The 24,342-nt window shown below is 52.0% G+C and overlaps 1 long non-coding RNA gene across 1 annotated transcript; it reads left to right on the top strand.

The window, feature by feature from the left end:
• The first annotated feature begins 854 nt into the window (after positions 1–854).
• Positions 855–7,241, top strand: LOC123580061. The gene is made up of 3 exons (XR_006703108.1): positions 855–1,429; positions 1,642–1,713; positions 5,575–7,241. It is a non-coding gene; the product is annotated as an uncharacterized LOC123580061 (long non-coding RNA).
• The last annotated feature ends 17,101 nt before the right edge of the window (positions 7,242–24,342 follow it).

The raw sequence follows: 24,342 nt of genomic DNA, 5'->3' as shown, positions 1-24,342 counted from the left end.
CACACACACACGCACACACACACACACACACACACACACACACATGGATTTTTCCCAGGGTCTCAGTCTACATAGTTTGTTTAAAAAATGTATTTCAGGGGCGCCTGGGTGGTGCAGTCGGTTAAACGTCCGACTTCAGCCAGGTCACGATCTTGCGGTCCGTGAGTTCGAGCCCCGCGTCAGGCTCTGGGCTGATGGCACAGAGCCTGGAGCCTGTTTCCGAATCTGTGTCTCCCTCTCTCTCTGCCCCTCCCCCGTTCATGCTCTGTCTCTCTCTGTCCCCAAAATAAATAAACGTTGAAAAAAAAATAAAAAAAAAATGTATTTCAAAATTCCTGGGCCTGTGTGAGGTAGAGTGTTTTATCCTTGAAGGTGTTAGAATGATGGGTAGAGAAGAGGCGTTTACGTACTTTTTCGTCCAACACGGGCGCGCCCAGATTCTTCACAGAGCCTAGGCACCATCACTGCCCGGGGAGACCCCGATTGTACAAGAAAAGTGGAACAAACCAGATGCAAAGCAACACAGCCCCTTGTGAACTCTGTCAATGCAGTCGTCCACTTGTGGATCTGTTCATTCATTTAACAAGTGTTGATCGTGTACCTTTGCTCATATCCCGTCTGGTTTCCAGGACCCAGCAGTGAACAAGACAGATGTGATCCCTCTGTTCTCATGAGGTTCCAGTTTATGAGGATAGACAATATACAGCGACACAAATAAATATACAGAAAATTTCAGACTGTGAGAAATGCAGACTGGAAACAACATGGGGGATGGGATAAAGAATGATGGGCGGTGGGGGGCCACTGGTTCATTTCAGGTGGTCTGGGGGGAGCTTTCTGAGGAGGTGGCGTGTGGACTGAGTCCTAAAGGGTGAGACGGGCTGGCATGGGAGGTCTGAGGGAACAGTGTGCCAGGCAGAGGGAACAGCAGGTGAAGAGACCGAGGGGAGGAAACAGGTCTTGAGAATCGGAGGACTAGAAACGAGGCCAGCGTGTGTGAGTCATAAGGCATAAGAGTGGTTGGAGATGGGGACATGGAAAGACTTCGCAAAGCATCGAGTGGGCCAGAAGGAGAAGGGAATGGTGTTGTCATTGTGAGTTATTACTGCAGTGACAGTGGGCTTTGTGTCCAGCCCTAGATTCCAGAGACGAGGAGGACCTTCCCACCCGTTCACTTCAGGAAGACCATGAACCTTCCCCCTTGCATCGCCATTGGCTGAATCAGGTCGGCTCTGCTGGCTGCAGACTCGTTCTCTGTTTATCAAAGGCTGTAGCAGGTGCATTAAAACGTATCAGCCCAGCCCCAGGCAGATGGAGGCGACACGGAGAGCTTGGAATCGAAAGGAGCTGCTGATCACCGTGACCCCAAGATACACCTGCTTTCTCTTTGTTAAGGAATTAGACACGATACTTTCATCTTTAAAAACAGGTAAATAAAACTCGAACTGTCTACAGAAATGGGACCCGGAGGGAAATTCTGTTTTACGGTTCCGGCATTCGGGGCGGTATTTCCACATTCCCTTTTGTTTGTGTAAAGGGTTAGACCGTGCAAAACTATCTTCTCAGGCACAAGTTCATTTGTCCTCATTGAAATGTGTGGAAGGCATTTACATGTCACACATATTTATAATTCTTTTCCAGATCAAAGAAAGGAAGGAAGGTAGGAAGGAAGGAAGAAAATGCCTGCAAATCCTTGGTCGTACATACTTTCTGGTAAGCACGATGACTCATTTCTGCATTTCGTCTCATAGTTCAACCTCTCCTTTCTCCGTAGCGTATGGTTAACACTACAAACCCGTTCTCCCACCCCTTTCATTCATGAGCATGTGGTGCGGGCATCTGTTACTTTTGTCCACCCAGCATCCTCCTCCTTTCTGGCAGCTGTGCTCTGATTTTATTTGGAGCAAATGATCCCTCCCCTGTTCGATCCACAAGCCTCCAGTTCTAGATTTGGCCTCAGAACCCAGGGGCTTGGCAATAAGAATGTTCTCCCTCTCCACTCCCACCCACACCCTCTTCGGTCAAGGTGGTTCCTGGGTGGCAAATGGAATTCAATGCCAGATTTGGTTGGATTTCCTGGAAAGAATATCTCCCTTTTTCTCAGGACTTGTTTTTTTTTTGGGCACGCAACACCCTCAGGGTGCCCGGTGCGTTTGCTCCCTGCAGTTGTTACGAAAACAGGATAATGTCTATCGGGCGATTAAAAACAACGTTTTGTCCCGATCGTAACCAGTCCCGAACACATACAGGCTTCAATCACTTGCAAGAAAAAAGAAAGAAAGAAAGAAAAAGACGTGGGGGAGAAAAGAAAAAAAATCAGTGACGCAAGTGTTTCCAAATTTCCAAACATCTGGCGTTTTGGAGGCCAAGCATCCAAGAGTTTTGGTGGTTGATTCGTGGAGCTAGAGCAGACACTTACAAAGCTGACGTCTGTACCAGTCTCAGAGCAGGGCTGGAGAGGACTGTCCTGGTCGCAGCTGAATCTGAAACTCTCGCCTGGAAATCCTCACCTCCCCGGCCCCGTGGGGTCCCCAGTGTGTACACAACGGTGATGGCGGGGGTGGGGGGGGGGATCCTGGCACATGGAGGTTTCGTCTAGGAAACCCTTGCCCAAGGAATGTTCTAGGACTCAATTGTTGTCACTTGAAATGATGTCAGAGGCATGATGCTGGCTGCATCTCAGGTCAAGAGAACCGAACACCGAGAAGGGAAAGGAGGGCAGGTCCCGGGGGAGGTCGGGAGCCAGGACTTTGAGGCAGGAACGCATTTCTGGTGTTTGGGAAGGTGGCAGAGAGCTGGGACCTGCTTCAGCCCTTAAGGCTTCCTTTCCTCTAGGGAAGACCCCCAATTCACACCATCTGTGATGAGGGAAATGTTGGAGGCTCCCCTGGGCTCCTGTCCTTGTCTGGGGCCCCTGGGGATCACCACTTCCTTGATCTTGAAGTAAATTCGGGACTGGGGCTAAGTTGAGGCGGGTCAGGCACGGACTGGCCTTGGGCACAAGGATTTTGGGGGTGCCCCCAAATCTCAGTAAAAAAAGATAAATATGATTTTAATGCAGTATTTTATTTTTTCAACGTTTATTTATTTTTGGGACAGAGAGAGACAGAGCATGAACGGGGGAGGGTCAGAGAGAGAGGGAGACACAGAATCGGAAACAGGCTCCAGGCTCTGAGCCATCAGCCCAGAGCCCGACGCGGGGCTCGAACTCACGGACCGCGAGATCGTGACCTGACTGAAGTCGGACGCTTAACCGACTGCGCCACCCAGGCGCCCCAATGCAGTATTTTAAAAACCAGAACGAATGCAAAAAAAGTCCGCAACAAACAAAATATCAAATTTTAAAATAAAGACAGGATCTGTTGTTTTATTGGGAGTTAAAATTAAAAAAAAATTTTTTTTAAATGTTTATTCATGTTTGAGAGAGAGAGTGCGAGTGGGGGAGGGGCAGAGAGAGGGGGAGACACAGACTCTGAAACAGGCTCCAGGCTCTGAGCTGTCCACACAGAGCCCGACGCGGGGCTCAAACTCACGGACCGCGAGATCATGACCTGAGCAGAAGTCGGACGCTTCACTGACTGAGCCACTCAGGTGCCCTTATTGGGAGTTATAATTTGAGTTGTATGCCTCTAATTTCCTGATTAATTGTAAAACCAATTCTGCTTTTAAGTATTATGATGAGAACCATGGCTTACTAAATAAATAAAAAACCCTAACCAGCCAATTTATATCAGAAACAAATCATGATTTTTTTTTTTTAATTTTTTTTTTTTCAACGTTTATTTATTTTTGGGACAGAGAGAGACAGAGCATGAACGGGGGAGGGGCAGAGAGAGAGAGAGGGAGACACAGAATCGGAAACAGGCTCCAGGCTCTGAGCCATCCGCCCAGAGCCCGACGCGGGGCTCGAACTCACGGACCGCGAGATCGTGACCTGGCTGAAGTCGGACGCTTCACCGACTGCGCCACCCAGGCGCCTCAGATCATGATTTTTTTTTTTCGGAGACAGTGGAACCAGAATTTCACTATATTTTATGATCCGAGCAGATACTATTTTTGAGTCGTTCACTGACTGAAATGCCCAACCGAGTTGGTCAACAGGAACGACCCAAACAATGAAACCCTAATCTCAGTTGCAAACCTTTTTGGGTTCATAAATTCAGCTCCCCGAGTTCTTAACAGTCATCTTCACTTGCCTCAGTCCCGAAGGATCTGCCTCCTGTTTTCTCAGGTCTGCAGAAACCCAGAGAAGAAAACTCATCTTCTGATCTGAAGGGAGATGAAAAGCATGTTTTAACAGCGCATTTCCAGTGCGTTCCGTGCCCGTCACAGAAGCATCCAAGTACCTACGTCATTTTGAAAGCGGCAGGAGAGCGAATAATGAGTGCGGAATATGCGAACGATTCATGTCGCTTTTGAAAAAAATGCAACCCAGGCAGAGAAAGCTTCGCAGAAGATCTGAAGACAAAATAAAGTCACTGCTGTTTGCAAAGTCAAGGCAGTAATGAGATGATTAAGCCCAAACAAACCTGAGATTTAACCTTAACGGGAGTGAACATTTTAATTTTTTAAAAGGTGGAGAAAATGCCATAAAAGGGTGTCTGAGGGTTACGGAAACTGTTAGGAAAACGAGAATTCTGTGCTCTGAGCTGTTCACAGCTCTGTCCCCGGGGTGTGAAATTAGCGACGGAGGCAGATTTCACAGGCACTTCGGGAGCGTGGCGGTGTGGCTGCGGATTTGCGACAGGGGCCTCCCCGCCAAGTCCTGCCCACTGGCAAGCTGCTGTCTCTATTCGTGCAAAGCACAGAGAACCCTGAGTGTCTGGAGCGTTTTGCATTTATATTGAACACAGACTCTCCTTCCGTGGGAGTGAGTCTAGCCCTTGGGCGGAGCGCCCCGGAAGGAAGCGTCGCGAGACGACGTTCTCACCAAAACCCTATTTTTCTCTTGTGAGAAAAACTCCATCCATACGGATTACGCTTGTGGGAAATGCTGGGAAAATGTGTATAAAATAGGAATATGGTTAAAAACGTGAAACTTAAAATATCTCCAAGGGCAGCGAGGAATTCTGAGTTCTGGGTCTGAAACGACGGGTGATGGCGTCCCCGGGACACCACGGTCTGGAGAGCTGGTTTGGGGAAATTTACTAGAGAAGAGAAACTTGGGGAGACAGTGGGTGGGAGGAGGTTGTACTTCCTGATTCTCTTCCCGTCGTTCTGGGTTTCATCCAGGTGGTTATACAGGACAACGGCCCGCAAGTGGAATTATTCCTTGTCCTGCTTTCCACCTTTGTCGCAGTTATCTGAGCTTGGTGCCAGATAAAGGGATTTTTTCTTAAACTCAGCTAACAGGTCCCAGAATACAGTTACCCCAACAGCCGGAGAAAACAATGGCCTCAGGAGAAAGTCTTAGCTGTTTTAGCATCTTTGGAAGCCCCTGGGACTGTTGTATTGATTCACTTTGGGGAGCATTATGTTTTCTAAACGCAACCCGATATCGATATCGATCGTTAGCAAATCGCTTCCCTTTCAAATGCGGTATTCACCCTTTTATGGCCTCCTTGCTGTTGGCAGGTGTTTGACATCTCCCAGACGTGGTTTGAACTTTGAACAGTCTTATGGAAAATTTGAGATCGTGTAAGAACGGGCTCACCGCTCTCCCCCGACACTGTAACAGGAACTCATACTGATATTGGCTTATTAAGTTACAAAGCATGTGGGTTCCCATCAGTCAACAGGTGAGTCAGCAATCCAAAGAGGTCTCCAAGGACCGGATTCTTTCCATCTTGGCGTTGTCTTCTGAGTGGACTTCTTTCTGCCCGAGGGAGGAGACCCTCCTGGGGACTGAGGGTCACGTGGGTTCAGAAGAAGCAATCAGGCCGAGGAAAGCTTTGGAAGCTTCCTTAAAGGAGCAAGCAGGAAGTTTTCTAGAAAACTCCAGCAAACCCTTTCTGGAATCTCCTTGGCCCCAACTGCATCACATGTGTGTTCTTGACCAAATCACTGCCCAGGAAAACGGCTGGAGTCAGCCCGTCACAGGCCCGTGGAATGTGAGGGGGACAGGGGCTTCACGAGAAGCCAAGGACCCTTCCTGGGGAGGGCTGGTCGTGGATGCAGTGGGCAGTCAGTGATACCCACCGGCTGCCTAGGAAAACCAGCCTCATCCACCAGCCTCACTGAAGGCAAACTCTGTTTTCTTCTCCTTACCGCTCGCATCGAACACTTCTTCCCACACCCCCCAATTCTGCAGCACAGCTGGGTGTACTGCAATTCAGTTCAGTTCCGACACTGTCCGCTCTGAGTTAGCGTCAGACCCCACAGGCCAAGGGCTCAGTCCCACAAGACCCCACAGGCCAAGGGCTCAGTCCCACAAGACCACCCCATTTCAGACGCTAATCACAAGTCCTAGGATGTCACCGGGACTTCTGGCCTACAGGCTGTAATTTGGGGTTCCCGGGGCCACACTTTGTTGGATTTGATAATCTGCTAGAATGGACAGAACTCGGGGAAATACTTCCTTTTGTTTACCAGTTTATTACAAAGGATATAGGAAAGGATACAGGTGAACAGTGAGAGGAAGAGACACATAAGGAAGGGTCTGGAAAGGTCCTGAGTGCGGGCACTTCTGTCCTTGTACCCCATCCCCCCCGCCTGTGGATGTGTTCACCAGCCCAGATGCTCTCTGAACCCCATAGTTTAGGGATTTTTATGGAGGCTTTATCACATAGGCATGATCCGTTATCAGCTTACGCTGAAAGTTCCAGACTGCTAATCTTGGCTTGGTCTTTCTGGTGACCAGCTGCCATCCAGGAGGCCACCAAGAGTCGCTTCATTAGAACAGAAGACACTCCTATCGCCCAGGAAATTCCAAGGGATTTAGGAGCTCCGTGTCAGAAAGAAGATCAAAGGTCAAATGTTAGGACGAACCAGGGAGACCATTTTCACATACCCCTTCTTCCCTAGGGGCTGGTGTCTGATCCTCGAAAGTAATTTCACAGATGTGGAAATAGAGACGCGGAAAAGCGATAACTCATCCAAGTTCCCACAGCCAGCGAGTAACGGAGCTGAGCTTCGAGTCCATGCAGCTTCCCTTGGGACCCCCTCCTTCCTCTTCTGCGGGTGGAGGTCACAAGTACCCTGCTGGGGAAATCGAGGGCTGAGTCCTCATATGTCACAGCGGCCTGTTGGCAACCAATGTCCCATGCCGTCAGAGGTAGATGTGGAGCGAATGTACCTCCCATACATCGGCCCATCACCCATTTTCCCCTCTCCCCCACCCCCCCATCCACCCTCAGTTTGTTCTCTGTATTGAAGGGTCTCTTATGGAACCGGAAGATATTATGCTGAGTGAAATCAGTCAGAGAAGGACAGATATCGTATGTTTTCACTCGTACGTGGATCTTGAGAAACTTAACAGAAGACCCTGGGGGAGGGGAAGGGGAAAAAATAGTTACAAACAGAGAGGGAGGGAGGCGAACCATCAGAGACTCTTGGGCCGTTTTAGAAAGTTAAAACGTACATCTGTTCTCTGACTCAGTAATTCTACCCCTAGGTTTATACACCAAGAGACATGAAAACACATCCAGAAAGAGGAGGAGCAGGGACGCTCAGAGCGGCTCTCGCCGTAATAGCTCTAAATTGGAAACAACGCAAGCGTCCATCGATAGGAAAACCACTAGTATTCGCGGTGGAATACCACTCAGCAGTGGAAAGGGAGCCACCCTTAAGGCAGGTCACAACATAGGCATTGTGAATCAGATGCGTCGCTTTCAGAAGTATCTAAGTTCAGGGGCGCCTGGGTGGCTCAGTCGGTTAAGCGTCCGACTTCGGCTCAGGTCACGATCTTGCGGTCCGTGAGTTCGAGCCCCGCATCGGGCTCTGGGCTGATGGCTCGGAGCCTGGAGCCTGCTTCCGATTCTGTGTCTCCCTCTCTGTCTGCCCCTCCCCCCGTTCATGCTCTGTCTCTCTCTGTCTCAAAAATAAATAAAAACGTTAAAAAAAAAAAAAAAAAAAAAAGAAGTATCTAAGTTCAGAAGCCACCGAAAAATGGTTGATCCTGGAGGTGGACCAGAGGTCGGGAGCGAGAGACCAAAGACAGATGCTACATTCTCAGCCTTTCTGTCCTTGTGGTAACTTAAAAAATCACGTATTATTTAGTTTAACAAAACCCAAAGGGTCCATTTCTTCTCTCTGCCCCATGACTCTCAGGTAACAGTTTTGTTCAGTAACCGGGAGCCCCACTCACTCAAGTTCAGCTTGGATATTTGGAGGAAATAGAGGTCAGATAGATAGAACTGCATGACTCGGGTGACCAGGGCTTGGTGGCACTGGCCTGAGAGGGTCTCAGCAGAGGTGGCTTATTCACAGGGAGGGACAAGCTGGGGGCGCCTCAGATGAGAATGGCCTTGAGGGTGAAGCCCCTACACTCACAGGTCACGCGTACCCGTGACGGAGGCCCCGCCACCAGCCTTGAAAGAGTCCCAGCCAGGAGCCCGTCAATGAACTAGAAAAGGTAAGTAGAGGAAAGTGTGCCATCTTACATAAATGAAGGATTCTCTGAGAAGATAGTTTCTCAAGCTGATTGGCACTGGGATTCAAAAGTGCAACTGAAGGGCGCCTGGGTGGCTCAGTCGGTTGAGCGTCCGACTTCGGCTCAGGTCAGGATCTCACGGTTCCGTGAGTTCGAGCCCCGCGTCGGGCCCTGCGCTGACGGCTCGGAGCCTGGAGCCTGCTTCGGATTGTGTCTCCCTCTCTCTCTCTGCCCCTCCCCGGTTCATGCTCTGTCCCTCTCTGTCTCAAAAATAAATAAACGTTAAAAAAAATTATAATTACAGAAATGCAACTGAAAACAACCTTTGCTGAACCAGAAACCTGGAAAGCTCCAGTGAATCTAGAACTTAAAAAAAAAAAAAAAAAAAGAGCGAGACAAAAAAGAAAAAATTAGGGGTTTGTCACGTGTATTACATAAGTATTCACCCTGTTCAAAGAAGCAGAACTTGGAATGTGATTTGTTTTACAAAAATTCTATGTAGACAGCTCTTTCCATACAGGTTCTAAGGCTCGTCTGCAGTCCTTAGCCTGCCCATCGTCCGGGTCCCACCCACCCCGACTGTGTTCACACGCGCTGGGGGATGGGATCCCTGCCACAAGGTGCCACACACCTGCCACAGGTGAGGAATCCGGGAGATGCTTCTTGTGGGAAGGACGGATGAAAGGTTTCTTTGTCTCGAACTAATTTTTTCCATTTGGTTTTCAAGTGCTATATTATTAATGTTTTAGGTAAACATTCCAGGAAGACTTGGGGAATCTTTTATTGGCTTTTTTTGTTTGTAGTCGGCTTACTTTGTTTTGTTTTGGGGTCAGAACTCTTTGTAAGACACAGGAAACGACTCTGGCTGCCAGAATAGACATGAATCCAGTATTTTTGATGTTTTGATCACCTTGCTTCAGACATGGCTTTAAGACACGGCTTCTGACAGAGAGACTAGATCGTCCAGGCTTGGGTCAGCGGTTACCCCTCAAGGGAACCAGGCGCCCTGATTGACAGATCCTCCAGTCTGTATCCAACGGTGAAAACTTTGTTCCCCAAAGAGAATGGGAAGGCTGTTCTTGGAGAAAGAGAAATCTGATGGCAGCGTTCCATGGAAACAGTGGTTCTCAACCCTCATGACTAACTCAACACCTGCCTTTATGGCAAATATTGTGTAATGCTGCCTCACACCCCGGAAATGAAATTCATGAGTAATATGACCTACTTATACGCATCATTTAAAAAATTAGAATATTGCCCTAGTCACCATATCGAGGAGAAATAAAAGGAAATTAACTTATAGGATATTGCTTATAATAAAAATAACAAAACGGTAGAACTATACAAAATTCGAGGATAATAAAAACGCACTTGGGAGCAGCTATACTACAAGATTTAAAGAATCAGTGAGATGTTTGCTTCTGCTGTTGATGAATAAGTGTACTTAAAAGCCGCAAAACAGGGGCGCCTGGTGGCTCAGTCGGTTAAGCGTCTGCCTTCGGCTCAGGTCACGATCTCTCGGTCCGTGCGTTCGAGCCACGCGTCGGGCTCTCCGCTGGAGAGCCTGGAACCTGCTTCAGATTCTGTGTCGCCCTCTCTCTCTGCCCCTCCCCCTCTCACACACTGTCTCTCTCTCTCTCTCTCTGTCTCAAAAATTAGCATTAAAAAATTAAAAATAAGGGGCGCCTGGGTGGCGCAGTCGGTTAAGCGTCCGACTTCAGCCAGGTCACGATCTCGCGGTCCGTGAGTTCGAGCCCCGCGTCAGGCTCTGGGCTGATGGCTCAGAGCCTGGAGCCTGTTTCCGATTCTGTGTCTCCCTCTCTCTCTGCCCCTCCCCCATTCATGCTCTGTCTCTCTCTGTCCCAAAAATAAATAAACGTTGAAAAAAAAAAAATTTAAAAAAATTAAAAATAAGTAAAAGCAGCAAGTCAATGAGAAGCCAGCCTGTACAAGACATATTCAAAACGAAAGAACACACGAGGGGCAGACACTGGAGTAAAACCTATTCAATGCACATGAACAGGTGCAACAAAGTCATTTGTGTTCCCAGGCTGGAGGCTCAGTTGATCACAAACAGGGCCCGTACTTAGGGGAATATCCAGAAGGACATTTACAAGCCATGCGGGGCACAGGGAGGCTGTGGTGGGAGTTGTAGCGTCCCTGGGCTCCTGTCCACTAAATGCCAGTAGCCCATTGGGTAAAATTGGGAAAGATTTTGCAATGTGGCGGGTGTCTTCACTAGCTCATCGTCCCAGGTGATCTTCCCCTTTGCTTGTCTTAGACTAGGTTTTTTTTTTTTTACAATCCCATAAGGATAAAAGTTCATTTATAGCAAACTGATAGTAACACAAATCATTCCTGTCCATAGAAATGCATGTTATGTCCAGGGGGTGTTTTTAACTGACTTTCTCCGCCGCCCTCACCCCTCCCCCCCCATTATGGAAGAAGTCTCTTTTGCATGTGTTAATGAAATTCATTTCAACCTTCCTAATGGCCTACAAATGTGTGTGCACTTTGCATTTCTCTTTTTTATTTATTTATTTAAAAACATTTTTTTGGTGGGGGAGGGGCAGAGAGAGAGGGAGACACAGAATCCGAAACAGGCTCCAGGCTCCGAGCTGTCAGCACAGAGCCCGATGCGGGGCTCGAACCCACAAACTGCGAGATCATGACCTGAGCCGAAGTCGGAAGCTTAACCAACTGAGCCACCCAGGCACCCCGGGATTTTTCTTTGACTTGGTTTTAAAACTTTTCTGGCTCCTTCATTACTGCGTTCACACCTCTGACACATTCATCGAATATTTGTCTGAGAGTCGTAGTTTTACCTTTTTTTTGGGAAAATTATTCTTGAACGATCCCAACCCTTGCGTAACCAGAAGTGAGCCCCTCGACCTTCAGGCTCCCCGTAAGACAATACTACACGCATTGAATCACTGCGTTAACACACACACACACGCGCGCGCACACACACATCTACGAGCCGAGAAATGACAAACCTAAAGAAACCTGATATTCTCTTATCTCTACCCTGTGGCCGCGTAGCACGATATCTGATTGGATGCTCCATTGTTCTTGCTTTACAAACCCTCCGCTGTGGGTCCTTAGGGTTTGAGACCTCTACCTCCAGCTGCCGTCCTCAAGAGCCACACTTCGTTCACAGCCATTTTAGTTAATCCACGATCTCAGCTTTTTGGCTCTTGCAGGAGGAAAATCACAACTCGAGATGACCCAGTACCCTTTGGCATTTCTGTGAAAGGGAATTACATCCTGTGTAATTCTAATCTTCTCCGCCACGGTTGTTTCTTTGGTGTCGTGGGGGTAGTTTTAAGCCTCAAAAGGAAAAAGAAGGAGAAAATCCGAGGAGACCACCCCCCAAGTCTGAAATCCTGTTAAACCTTCAAACAAAACCAAACCCACCAGGGCTTGACGACATGAGCTCACGGGCAGGGCGGAGCGTGGCCGTCGTGCTGCGATTCTGCGGGTTCCTCTGTGAAACCCGGGGTCCCCTCCATCCGGACGGCGGTGGACGGGGAGGGTTTCCCATTTCCCGGGTCTCCTGGTTGTTGGGCTACGTGGAACGGAAGGGACCACTCTCTGATCTCTGGGTTCAGTGCTCATTTTCATAACCCTAGTCTTTTTAAGAGCAAGGGACAGAACTCATCACCAAAGACTTGTAGCAGAACACGGAAGGGGCTTGAGGCATGTGCTGTCCCAGAGATGGTGGGGCCAACTTTTGGGCTGAGGACGGTCGCGGAGCAACCAGGGGGAAATCAGAGAAAGGCTTCACAGAAGAAGTGACAGATGCAGAGGGATGAGTAGGAGCTGACCCAGAGAAGTGGGGACTGAGGGAAAGGCATTTGGGCAGAGGGAACAGTCTATGCAAAGGTATGGAGGCCCTAAGAGCTGTTGCTGACAAGAGAATGTAGGGCGTGGCCTGCAAGTGGCGAAATTTTCTGAATGATGACTCTGCTTCTCATGTCCCCAGGCATTCCGATCCTGAGTTATCTTTTGAGAGTTGCCCAAGCGCGGGGCATGGTGGAGAACGCAGAGAAACACACAGCACATCCCGTCCTCCCGGAGCTCTGTGTAGCCAGGCAGGCTCGTAAAGGGGAGCAAGACTGAAGGACCTGTTAGGTGTTCAAGGCATCACGCTGAGCACACGTTGGGGATCCGTGCCTCACTCACCGGGTAGGGACAGAGCAGCAAAGCTCATTAGAGAGTGGCCGGGTCATTCATTCTTTCCTCCGTTCGTGTATTCACAAATATTTATTGGCACTTGCCTTATGTGCCTGGCACAGCTGAGGTGTTTGGGAGAGAGAGGTGAACTTAACTTGGGCCGTCGAAGCCTCTCGAGCTATTCCATTGCCTTCCCCGAGTGTCTTCCTCTTTCCTGCCCTTGACTCTCCCCCTTCCACCTGCTCTGGCCACACAGTGACAGCTTCCCTCTGACGCCGAGTCCCTAAGCCACCCAATTTCCTGTGCCTTATTAAAATGATTAAAACACAAAGCCCGAGCGCAGCTGTTATCTTTCTTGTCGACCCGCAGAGAAAAGACAGAGGCAGAGAAAAGAAGAACCTAAAACGCTGTGACATTGGATATCGGCCCAGCCCAGCGAGACAAAGGCTGGATGATTCTCCGGTTGGCACGTGACAGTTCACCAGGCGCTCGGTACGGAGACTCTTTGAAACAATGACACCGCGTGGTGGCAGCTGTCATTCACTGAGGCTCTCGGGGGCTGTCTGGTGCTGGGGAGTCAGGAAGGGAATCGCTTATACACAGGGCTTAGGTATATCAGTCAACATTCATCGAGCACTTCCTGTGTACCCGGCACGCTCTAAGCATGCCCAGGTGTTATATATAATTCTTGGGGAGGGCAGTGTTATCAGTCATGTGTCAGGGGAAACTGAGGCCGAGGATGGTGAAGTGTTTGCTCCTTGTCCCACCGCTAGTGAGAGATGGAATTTGGACTTCATTGTAGTGCATTTACTACACACACTGTATCCGAAAAGCCCAGGTCTGGAGGAAGAGAGCCGATGATCACGACAACCAGGATTCCGTGCCCCCAGCCCCTTCTTGTACATGACCGTGGGCCGTGGGGCTGGGCTTTCATTCAGACACTCCCAGTTGGTGGAAAACAGCCTCTGAGATATTCCTCATCATGCTCCACGTTCAGGGCAACAGTCTTCCATCTACTGTTGTCTGCTGCTGACTCTCTGGGGTCTGTGTGCACATGCACACGTGTGTGTGTGTGTGTGTGTGTGTGTGTACGTGTATAGTGTGTGCAGAAGCAGCATCTCTAAAGTCACACTGGGCTTGGATCCTGGCTCAGCCACTCCCAGAAACAACCTTGGGAACACTGCTTAAACCCTCGGTGCCTCAGTTTCCTTCTCTGTCACACGGTGACAATCAGCCCCACCTCATAACGTCCGTCGATGTGAGCATTAGATGAATTAGTCCGTGTGGAGCTTAGATGGGGGCCCGGCACGGGGTCGGTGCTGGATGAATGTCGTTCCTTGTTACCCTGGCTCTGTTGGGCACGTAGCCCAAACTCCCTCTCCCCGGGGACGGCTCCTCTCTGGATGCAGGCAAGAGGCATCCTGGCCCCCTGGAACCTAGCTGGGTGGCCTTGAGCCAGCTGCTTCACCTCCTTGGGCCTCGGTTTCCTCCTCTGGAAAATGGGACAATAATCACACTTCCTGCCTGGGAAGGCAGGGCCATTAAGTATCCGTTGCCATTTCTACCATTACCTGCCTTGTCTCCCTTCCTCCTGCAGCTAGGTACTGAGCCACGTACTCCGCTCCACACACTCATGGCCTGGGGTCCTCCAGGTCCCTCTGCTTGGATCGCCCTCCCCTGGACCTTTATTTAGTGACTTCCTGTGCGCACGTTGTCTCCTTAGGCTTCCCCGACCATGTATTTGATGGAGCTCTTGGCCCAGCACCGGCCATTCTCCATCCCGGCAGTCCGCCACGCACAGCTAGGGGGCAAACCCAGCCCGCTGTCTGTGTTTGTCAATAAAGTTTTATTGAAACAACCACACTGATTCGCTTACGTGTCGTCTGTGGCTGCTTTCTCGCTACAGGGCATTGTTGAATAGTTGTGACAGAGACTGCGCCCCGCGGAGCCTAGAGCATTTAGCCTCTGGCCCTTTACAGAAAAGGTTTGTCGGCCCCCGTTCTGTCCACATGTCATTTGATTCCCACCAACCTTGGGTCTGGCTCCCAGTGCCAGACGCTGAGGCAAGGTAAAGGGTTTATTGCGGGAGACACTGCAGGGCAGTGGGGCAGCGGGACAGGGCAGGTGGGCTGCAAGCAAGCCCTCAGGGTCCCAGCCATCACTGGCAGAGGCATCTGGGGTGTCAGCTCCCAGCACTTCCCAGGTCAGGAGGACACCGTCAGGAGGTGTCTGGGGCTTGTGGTCAGATCGCAGGTGGCAAGGACCGGCTGGCCATGAGTGTTGACACGGGGTGTGGGCTGTGTTGACAGTCACATTGTTTTCTTGTCTGTCCTTATCTGTCCCCTGCTCGAGCGGATACTCATCACCATGGACCCTCACGGGGGAGGGACGCTGAGGAATGTCGGCTGAGGGCATCAGGGGTTCTCATCTCCCGGGGTCTCTCTACCATCACGATCACAGACGTCTGCCGTGGATTCTGCCTCTTCTGTTCATTCCTGACAAGACACGGCAGGTTTGTTTGGGGTAGCAGACAAGGACGTTGAGGTCCGGAAATGTGACCTATCTCAAACCTTGTGGTTGCTCAGGGACCAAGACTCTCCAAGTCTTGCCATATCTCGACGTAATCTGTCCTCTACCCCGTGGGAGGGCAGAAGGGTTCACCCACCACCTCGCCCAGTGCCCACTGCGTGTCCTCCATGCAGCCAGGGGGATCGCTAAATGCACCAAACCCACTCACCCTGCTGTCTAAATGCTTCGAGGGCCTCACCTTACCCTAAAAATAAAGACCAAAGCTCCCGGATGTGCTGTGTCAGTTGAGGATAGTTTGATTGTGTGTAGCAGAGACTTCAAATAACTGTGGCCTGAGTACAGTAGAAGAAACAGAGGAAAGATCCGGCGTGGCTGGGCCCAGTAAGTCTAGGGACGAACGTCAGGGGGCCGTCAGAGAGGCAGCCGTGATCACATCCCGTGGGGCTGGTAGCGTGAGACCTTCACTCTGGGCATGGGGAAGAAGTCAGAGGATTCTGAGCAGGTGAGTAACGTGATTTTATTGACTTTGAAAGCATATGCTTGTCTCAGTCTGCGTATTAGATTTATATGAATGGCTGTTCGGTTAGTATCTGCCCTCCCAATCTCTAGCCCAAATGGACCATCCATGGTGGCGGGGGCCATGCCTATTTTTTTCTCAGCAGTGTATGTCCCGCTTCTAACACATTGCTGGGCAGATGGTAGACAGTCGACAAATATTTGTTGAGGATAGAGAGAAGGGAGGGATACAGGGCTTAGGGTGGACCCCGGGGCAGCCCTCTCTCTGCCCGTTTCATACGTGGACATCCCGGGTGGACTGGCTCCGTCATCTCCCAGGCTGTGTCTACATCTGATGTTTAGCATATAAAAACCTTTCGGGAACGACCACATTGATCCTGAGGTTGCCTTCGTGCTGAGCCAGAATGAGTAATGATGCGAGGTGCTTCGACAACAATTCAACCGTCTCTTCGTTGCTCTAAAGGAGAGTGGCTAAAGAGACAGAGGCCTTCGGGGAAGCGGTTAAGCATTGTGTGTCACCCCTGAGGACAGCCATAACTGGAGGATGATTTATTGCAGCCTTCTGGCACGGGGAGAGCCAATGGCTTACAGGGGAAAATAGCTCTTCCGTGGCCACCTGCCTGGAGAGTTGAGTGAGCTTCGTTTAGCTGTCCAGAAACTCGGAGCTCCTTTCCTGCATCTGGCAAACTTTATACCTTACAAACTACCGGCTCAGCGGAACTCTAGCTACTCAGTTTCCCAGACTCCCTTGCAGCTAGGGCGGCAGGTGACTCCGGTTGTGCCCACGCACGTACGTAAACTTTGAATTGGAGTCTGGTTGCGTTGAGAATCAGGAACCTCATGAAATGCATTCTGGGGATGGCCAGCGAGCGGGGAAACTACGTGTCAGTGCTTTGGGCAGTGGGAGCCATAGCGTCTGCGTCTGACGTACTGGAGGTATCTTCAGGTGAATAGCTCCGTGGGGGTGAGTCTTAGACCAAGTTCTTAGCTGGGTGGGCTTTCAGTTTGATTCTCTGGCCCTTCTGGGAAATTTCCCAGCTACCCACTGTGTTTTAGTAAAGTCCTTTTCTGCTTAAATTTGCTATAAATTTACTAGTATGAGTTCTTTTGTTTTTCAACTCACCGCCCTGACTCACATCTGGTGCAGGTGCACAGAGCCGCCTCGCAGGGACCAGAGAGGCAGATGGTAAATCAAGAAGGTGCACGTGTTCTGGACTTAAGCAGGCACCTGGAAACGGGAACCAGGTAAACAACCACAGGCTGTCTACAATGGATCCCACTTACTTTCTCATATTTATTAAATACTGTCTATACCAGGCACCGGGCTGGCTGCTGGGGATACAGTACTGAACGGGACAGACAAGGTCCCTGTCCTCCTGAGGCTTCTATCCTGGGGAGTTGGCGGGGGGGGGGGGGAGGGAGACAGCAAGAGATAACACACAAATGAATAAATGAGATACATTCAGATTGTCGTAAGTGCCGTGAAGGAAAGGCACACAGGGAAGGGATCTCTGATGGGTCAGTCTTAGGGACGAGAAGCAGCTGGCCAGACTGGGGGTGGGGGAGCACGGGTGCCGGGGGGCGGGGGGAGAAATGGTAAGCGTATGGCCCTGAGCATGAAAGGACGTGGCATTGTTACGGGAGTGGTAAGGGTCCAGGCCATGCAGGGCCTCGTGGGCCACAGTGAGGAGTCTGGATGGTACTGGGTGGGAAGTCATTGGAGAGATTTATGCAAAGGAGTGACATGGTATGACTTGTGTGGAAGTGTGGAAGCGGACCATGAGCCTGTGCGGGCGGCAGGGAGCGGGGGATCTGACAGGTGTGAGGGCTTGTCTACGGGGAAGCTCAGTAGAGACTCGGCACCCAGGGTTTTTGTTGGGGGTTGGTCACGTAGGCACCTTGCGGACGGGCAGAAGGACGGTGTTCCGCATAAACTACACCCTTCATCCATCCTGGGTAAAGATGGGGAGGGATATGGGGCGCCCGGGGGGCTCAGGCTGTTGAGAGCGTCCAACTTCAGCTCAAGTCACGATCTCGTGGTTCGTGAGTTCGAGTCCCACGTTGGGCTCGCTGCTGTCGGCGCAGAGCCTGCGTGGGACCCTCTGTCTCCCTCTCTCTGCCCCTCCCCCTGCTCGAAAATAAATAAACATTCCAAAAACATGAGGGGAGGGATAGAGAGAAGCGTGTGGATTCAGAGTCTACTCGGGGGTCGAGCTGTCAGGAAGTGCTAATGGGTTGGGTCAGGGAACATAAGGCAGCGAGGTGTCAGTGCCTGATCATCATCAGAGGGGGGGAATCATGACCATCACTGGTAATGATCACTGGGCGCTTTGGAGTTCAACCTCCACAGCTGCAGGTGTCTCTCTCACCGAGTCACAGAAATTTCACGACGAGAAGATTCTTAGCAGCCTCTGGTATAACTACTTCCTTTGACAAGTGAGGAAACTGAGGCCCCGGGGAGAGTTAGCAGTCGACTCAAGACTGGAATGTCCATTCTCTGATTTCGAAGTAAGTGCTCCTCCAATATGCCCTTTTGAGGACAACTAAAAAGATCGGAGTAATAGAGTGGGAAAGCCGGAAATGACCGTGGGCAGGTTACTAAGCTACCGTCTCTTGGCCGCCAACGTACCCTTCTAAACTGTTCTGTAATGCCAGGGCTGAGACTCTACAGAGCCCGCTTAGTTTTTCCCCGCTGGCTTTTTGCTGGGTCCCACCTATGTAGCAGCCTGGGCCCCATCGAAAGACAGAACCGTGCCATGATTTAAACAGGGGAAATGTTATATAAAGAATTATTAACCTATGATAAAAGAGTCACTAAGGGCCATAAGGAAACCCTAGGTGGTTCCCTAGGGCTAAGGGAGAGTCTCCTAGGAAGGACAAACTTGGACGGGGGCCCCTTCCAAAGGCTGGGGTTCAGATCTCTTCGTAGGATGTGGTTTACTGGCCCCTGGTTTAGTTCACTGCCGTAGTGCAGCAGCACCGAATGAAGTCACCCACCTTCCTAATATTCACCAGTTCGTCTCTCCACCCCCCACGGCTGCCATTTTGGTCCGAGCCACCATCATCTCTCACCCGATGATTGCAATAGTCACCGAACTGGTCTTTTGATCTTGACCCATATTAGGTCAGTTTTTGAAGCAGAGCCTGCGATGGAGATCCCTATGCGTGTGACTTATTGAGGACATCTCCCGAGAGGAGGGAGGGAGGGCGCAGAAAAGGGAGGGGGGCGGGGCGGGGAAAGCTAAGCGAAGAAAGAGAGCAGCTTCAGCCTGAGCCCATGGATAGCCCTGGAGCATGAATCGTATCCCAGAGTTGGTCCCAACTTGAGGCAAGGGGGCTGGCATTTGGACCTCCCTGTCGCCCCCGTCATTGGCTGCTCTGGGGCGTGCGTGGGGATTACAGCCTCCTGAGCAAGGAAGCTCCCATTTGGCCTAAGTGCAGCTCTCACTCTGGGGAGGGGCGTCTACGAGCCTCTAGTGAACTGGATCCAGACCTCGAGTCCAGTAGCGTCCTGCTCAAGCCCCGACCTTGCCCTTCTCTGGCCATGGGACTTTGGGTGAGCTTCTTCCTCCCTCTCGTTTCATTTCCCATCTGAAGGTGGGGCCCTGCCTGCCAGCTATCCACGGGACTAATTCTGGGGCCGGACACATGGGCACCAATTTTGAACGCCCCTCTGGACATCCACGTAGATTAAAAAGCCGTCTAAGACGACCTGAGCCCAGAACCCAACTCTATTTTGCATAGACACAAGATTACTTTTTTTCCTTGTTTGGAACGATCTGGAGTTTTCAGGAATAAACCATGGTGTAAGGGAAGACGGTGTTTTGTTTCGCTCAGGACTCTTTACCAAGGTCCCCTTGCCCGTTTGAAGGCTTGAATGACCAATGGCAAAGCTTCTCCTGGTGCCTGAGTTGCCCCCAAACAGCAGAACTGTCCCGGGTCTGCGTGTGTAGCTTCGTTCACTGGGATTCTACGTCCAAGTTCAAGCATCTGATTACTTGACTGTACCTTCCAGATGAGTTGTGCCAGAGCATTTACGTGTCGAAACGTGTTTTATTTTGTCATGAATTCCTTTCCTTTCCCCCTTTATCTTACACTTGGGATATTACATTTATTTAAAAATACGTATGTAGGTAGGTGATATTAATTATGAATTTCATTCCAGTTGAACAGAAGCCGTGAAATACTTGTTTTAAAAACCAGGCATTGGCTCTGATACAGCTGAGAACCACACATCTGAACAGAATTAGCAACGTCTTCTCTTTCCCCAGGGGACCCACAGCCTCATTCAGAGACACGTTTGAGCTACTTGTTAGCTCGAGCCGAATTTTACAAGGACAGAGTCCTCTTTGCCCTCCGGTCCCATCTAATTCTCCTTTGTTGTGATATATACCTTCTTTTCAGAAGTCTACTGAAGACCCAAGTAATTTTCATCCCGCCTCCGTGGGCCCCGTGTCCTGGAATGGTCCCTACCAACGGAGTGTGGCTGGCTGGCTCCCCTCCTCTGGGCGGAGCAGAACTGGGCTTTTGCCAGATGTAGGTCTCTGTCCAGTGAGCAAGTAATTGCTTTCCTCTGTAGGAGACACAACAACAATCCAGAAACAAACAAACACACTTTTGAAAAAAGCAGAAACGCTTAGTCATGCAAATCAGGGCAAGGAGAGGGTAAAGAAAAGAGCCTCATTCACATGCAACAGCTCCAGCAGGACCCTGGCTCACTGGCCGATTTCTATGAAAACCCTGGGCCCAGAGCAGCGACCGCCCCGGCACATTAATGCACATTAATAAAGGTTTGTCCCAAGTGGAGTAAACACCACCCGTTCCCAGGACACCAAGAAGCAGAAAATTATCCAGAGGTTAACTGGGTCATTAACGGTGGCACAATGCGGGTCATTCGAGATGTAATTTCGTCCCCTCCAGCTAGAGGCTCCAATACAGCCACCAGTTCTCACAGCGGGGGGACAGTGACTTGGCTGCAAGTTGAGGTCTCTTGGATACCAGGCCCAGAGTCGTCATGATGATTCACGGCGCCTCTGACATCACAGGTGCTTTTGTGATGCAAAGTCACGTGTTGTCCAAACACACAGGGGACCTGTGAATGTGTGTGTCCTTGTTGTGTGCACGGCCACAAAGTGGGACGGACAGATGCACGCACGGGACTAGATGAATAACCGGATAAGTAGCGGTTAGATGGCTGTCCCGAAGCCTGGCTTCTCGCACAGCCGCGTGCTTTCACCGCACGGGCACTTGGGAACTTGCAGGGATAAAGGGCCACAAATCCGAGGGTTACAATTACAGGTTCTGCGTCTGTTCTGCCTTTACCTCCCGTGTGGAAAGTGTAAGACGCAAACAGGCGGAGAAGGAGGCTCAAACGGGCAGATTTCACGTGGGCAGAACCAGAAAGGAATCGCCAGGCAGGGGACCCCCTCGTCAGCGTCCCTCCGCTGGCTCGGGGAAGCCTGTCACAGGATGCTACCTGGGTCTGGAGATTGGGTAGCACGTGCGCGCCTGTGACCGGTCCCCCTCCCTGCTCCTCATTCTGAGGTGCCCCAACCGGATGGCAGAGGCCCGAGCGGTGAGGAAGGAGCCAGGCTGGGCCGGGGCTGTCTGGCTTAGCCGGCCCTGGGCTTCTGGCGAGAACAGCGGGGGCCTGCCTCCCGCGCCCCAGCACCCTCCTCACCCACCCGACGGCCCCTTCCTGCCCAGAGTGGGGGCTCTCTCCGCCCTGAGAACCGCTCGGAGATGTGCCTGGGTTCACAGGCCCTGGGGCACGTGGAGGCCTGTCCCCCCCATCCCCCTTCCCCCGGACCCCCTGACCTCCCTTCTGTGCCACTAACGTGCCAGGTTCGTCCCCACCCAGGGCCTCTGTGCCCGCCGTGTGGCCTCCTCCATGCTGTCCCCAGCTCACCTTCCAGAAGCTGCCCCTTCTCACCCTCCAGGGCTCTGCCAAGCGTCACCCGGTCAGCGAGCCCCCTGACGGTGCTGTCCGCCCAGGCCCCTCCCGGCACGCGGCCCCCTGTCTCTTCCCACCGTGGGAAGTGACCTCGAGGGCACGTGTCCTTGCTGTCACCTCCCTCGCCCTCCCCGCTGCACTGTGAGCTCCCAGGCAGCAGGGACGCCCCGTCCTGCCAAGCCCCAGGCTCCCAGCACCTGCAGCCGTGCCTGGCCCAGAGGCGCTGCCCGGAACGTGCCTGGGGGGCGACTCCGTGGCTGACCTGGCATCCGCCGTCCTGGGCTCAGGTCCCGCGGGCTGTTTGCTGGCCACCGACGGTGGCACGGGGACGCCTCCTGTGTGGGTCCAGGCTTCCTCCTCTGTGGAGAGGGGCTGGTAGCAGAGTCCCCGTCTCCCACGACTGTTGGGAGGCTCAGAGACAGAGGACACCTGCATCGAAGCTACGGGGACGGGAGAGGCCCTGTCACTGTCGCGGTGAGCACCTGGGTGGGGGTCGGGGGCCAAGGCTCAGGCTGAGGAGACTCAGTGCCCGTGTGCCCGTGTGTGGGCACATTTGCGCGTATGTGTGCGTGTGTGTGAGTGTGTGTGCCATACGTGTGCGTGTGTGTGTGCTCGTGTGCATGTGGGTGAACGCTCTTTACTATTCCACTGCTCTCTCCCCATGAACATCCATTAATACTCACTACGTGCCAGCCTCTGTTCCAGATGTTTCACGTTAATTAACTCACTTAATTCTGACGATCGAACCTACCTGTGATTGTTATCACCCCCATTCTATAGATAAGGAAACTGAGGCACAAGGAGGCTAGGTTACTCCTAGCAACTCCAGCAACTGGTGTGTGTGTGTGGGGGGGGGAGGTCCCAGCTGGGACAGAGAGCTGGCTTCTGCACAGGCACGAGCCCCAGCTGGAAGCAGACAAGGACGTGACTTGACCCTCCACGGGGCAACATTTGTTCTATTTCCCTTGAACTTGGCAAGGCCTAGGTGGTCCTGTGGTGAGGTGATTGATCTCGCCAAGTGCTTCTGAGCAGAAACATCTAGCTGTCTCTCTATGCCCCTTCTCCCTTCTTTTATACAGACAGAGCCCTCAGACCCTCAGTGGGACAGGGGGCTGCTAGAACAGAGCACGACTCCTTCCCTGTGCCTCTGCTCGGGGTGGCCTGTGACCGAGTTCTGGCCAATGGGCTGGGAAGAGAAGTGAGGGGTCTGACTTCCAGGCTTCAAAGTGAGAGACTTCTCTTTCCTTCCTTCCCCCTCCCCACTGGCTGGAATTTGGACCTGGGAGAGGGCCATCTTGGTCACCTGCATGAGCACAACACCCCAGAAAGAGTGGGACAAGAAAGGGGCAGAGCCTGGTCCCCAACCCCTTGGAGCTTTCAGGAAGGGGTGGAGGAGGGTGACGTGGAGGGCGGGGCAGGGCACCGTTTGGGGTTGAATCTTTGTTCCTCAGGGTTGAGGCTCCTCTCCCTCCTCCCACACCTTCCTGCCATCTGCCCCCGGGGTGAAAGTCCCTCCTCAGAGCCTGTCCTCCAACCCCCCGTAGTCCCCGATCCACGGGAGTGACCGGCCGTGGGGGTTCCCCTGCCCCTTCCCGGACTGTGCTCCGAAGTCACACTAGCCACATGTCAAGGGCCCTGTGATGGTGCAGTGAATGTTTACCCCACTGGACGGGCAGATACAGAACATGTCATCATCGCAGAAAGTTCTCGTGGACGATGCTGGCCAGACACACAAGGTTTTGGATCTAGTAAGACATCGGGTGGGAAAGAGGCACCGGGCAAGAAGGGAATGAGGCACAAAGGGGGCTTTGACCAAAGGCCTTCTGTCGAGCTCCTTCCGGGGACTGGAGCCCTGTTATGGCCCCAGGGAAACAAGAGAGAATTAGACGCAGCCCCAGGCCTCAGGGGGCTCCTGGCCCAGCCTGGGGGCTGGGGTGCAGACAGGAGAGAAGGAAGTGAATAAATCAAGAAACAAGACACTTCCAGGAAATAACAAATGTCACGTGCACAGCAGAGTGGGGTAATATAATGGGGACTCTGTCTGCAGGGGGGCCGGGCTGGGTTTAGCGAAATCCGTCATCTCTGGACAACCCAAGATTGCAGGCCAGGGTGACGTCAGAGCCTCGGGAGGGCGAGGAGCGTGATGCTCCAGAGACCAGCTCCTGAAAGGCGGGGAGAGCCTGGGTCAGGGCACCACGGAGCTCTGGGAACTAGGACGCGTCCCCCTCCCAGAACTGGAGGTGCGCTGGGGCCCCCAGAGAGCAGAGAGGACCTGAACTGCAGCAGGGGTCGCGGCCAGCAGCGGAGGTTATTCCGGGGGCGCATCAGAGTCTGTTAGGAGGGACGTGCCCTGCCCTTGGCCTGACACTGGCTGGGGGTGGGGGCTGTTCTGGTTTCCAGCTTTGGAGGCCTTACCATCTCTCCCCTTGGAGCCTCTGCCACGAAATTTCTGGGCGCTCAGGGCGCTTCGCCGTCGGGGAGGCGGCAGCTTCAGCTCAGCAGAGGCCCCGAGAGCCCCCCTCCTTGGAGGTCAGCAGGCAGAGCCCTTCGGCCACCACTGCCTTTTTATCCCCACAACAAAGCTGGCCGGAGGCCAGAGCCTTTGACGGGTGGGCAGCGGCCTCCAGAGGCCCAGGGG

The sequence above is a fragment of the Leopardus geoffroyi genome, chromosome A3 (assembly GCF_018350155.1).
Source record: "Leopardus geoffroyi isolate Oge1 chromosome A3, O.geoffroyi_Oge1_pat1.0, whole genome shotgun sequence".
NCBI lineage: Eukaryota > Metazoa > Chordata > Mammalia > Carnivora > Felidae > Leopardus > Leopardus geoffroyi.
Note: the sequence above shows the minus strand (reverse complement) of the source record. Positions and strands in the feature narration are given on the sequence as shown.